Source organism: Theobroma umbraticum, unplaced genomic scaffold, assembly GCF_002168275.2.
Source record: "Theobroma umbraticum cultivar Fairchild unplaced genomic scaffold, ASM216827v3 scaffold_77.0, whole genome shotgun sequence".
NCBI lineage: Eukaryota > Viridiplantae > Streptophyta > Magnoliopsida > Malvales > Malvaceae > Theobroma > Theobroma umbraticum.
The window spans coordinates 487,636-489,723 of NW_018397280.1; positions in this window are offsets into that span (position 1 = coordinate 487,636).

Genomic DNA, 2,088 nt, shown 5'->3' on the forward strand with positions numbered 1-2,088 from the left:
AAAATCCCTAAAGAGAATCATTTGATATGATATTTTTGTTGGGCTCTTATTTTTTTTTCTATCTTTTCCAACTAAGTAATAAGGTAGAGGCTTTTATTTTTAATAAGAAAAACAATTCTTTCTTTCTGTCTTTGCCTCCTTATGCATTGCAGTTGCAAACTTGCAACTTCCTTAGAGAATTTGTGTTCTTTAGCCCTCCCTCAGCTTTTGTATTAATTAATTGGTTCATTTTGACCAAATTGATTTAATTTAATTACTTGATTTTTGTTACACATTTCAAACTTGAAGATTCTTTCCTTCTCTTGCACCTTTATGTCTTACACCTAAAATTTCTTTCTTACATTTTTGTACATGTACATAAGTTTATGTATTTTCTACATAATTTTGTTTATTCTTCGCATTAGTGACTAAACCAAAAAAAATGTACATAGTGAAACTTGAAAAATAAAAATTTATCATGTGCTTCATGTCTTGTAGATAGATGGCATGGATGCCCTCGTTGTGAAGCAAGCTTGCAAGTTTGCCCAAGAACATGTAGGGAAGAATGGCTCAATTGTAAGTTTATTTGTCTTACTTATGACTTTACTTTTGTCTTCATTTCTTATGCTGCCCATTTTTTATATTATTTTATTCTTACTTAAAGATGTTAATTGATTGCTTCTTTGAATTTTTTTGTTACTCTAACATTTTGTAAGATCTTAATAATTGTGAGGAGAATTAGGCATGGTTGATTGATAATGTTTCGATTAAAGAAGAATGGAAAAAAAATCCAAGCAATAAGTATCACCTAATGGAGAATGATCGTAGCATTTCCAAACATGTTGGTGGATCAATGCTGATTATTTTTCGTGGGAAAGGAATGGTGTGTTTGTTATGATTACATTTTTTGGACTTTGTCTTTATCATATTTCAATTTATTAATGTTTTTGTTACTAAATGCAAGAAAAGGAGCTTGGGCATCCAGTTACTCAAGTAGAGGTGTTCAATCACACTCATAAGCAATCAGATGATGAATTTGTTGACAAAATGTTGAGAACTGTTGATATGAGTGAATGTTAGTTATCTATATATAATTGTCTCATCTTTTCTATTTTTATGTAAATTGCTTTACTTCAATTAGAACATGACTGATGTTAATTGAAGATATAAAGTCTATAATGCTTTGTACTTTGGTTGTGTTATGCAGAAGTAGATGGTTAATTCAATGTGATAAATTAGTTATAATTTATTTATTTAAATTGTTATAGGAAAGATATGCTTCTGCCTCCAAAAGTTTGGTGAAAGTAGCACACAACTCGAATTTAATGCCGAGACATGGCGTGAAATGGTTGTAGGTGTTAGCCATCGACAATTATATGGGTTTGGAAGGGTGGATCCAAGGCATATAGTTGGGCATTCAAGTATCGTGTCAATCATCTTTAGAGGTTAATTAAACTTGTGATGGCATTATACTGTTGAATATTTTATGGTTAATTTCATCAAAATTATCTATAGTAATGGATTTGTTGTTAATACTGTAATATTATGTGATGGTGACATTATCATGTTGTGGTAGTTCTATTGTCACCAAAATTGATGATTGAATTGTAACAAGTATGGAATTAAGTATTGCATGTTATTTACTATGATGGATGTAATTATTTGAGACAAATATAATTTATTGTGACAAATTATTTTATTAATAATAGAATATATTAAATCAGTGATAGATTTTTTAATTAGTGATAGAAATCTTTGAAAGTTGGTGACAAAATTTTTTATTAGTGAAGGAATCAAGTAATTCACAAACATAAGTTATAATAGATTTAGTGACAATAATGTCTAAATAATGACAAATTTGTGACAGAATTGGTGACAATTGTCTTGTGTAACGGAAATTTGTGAATAAAAAAGTGACAATATTCTCACATTTCAACTGATACTAGTGATAGAACCAATGACAACATTATTACATTGTGACAAATGCTAGTGGAAAAATTGGTGACAAAATGAATTTTGTGACATAATGTTATAACAAAATGAGTTGCAGTATTTTACAACTGTGATAGAGTATTGTAATAGATTTAGGGACTTTTTTTAAAATCTATG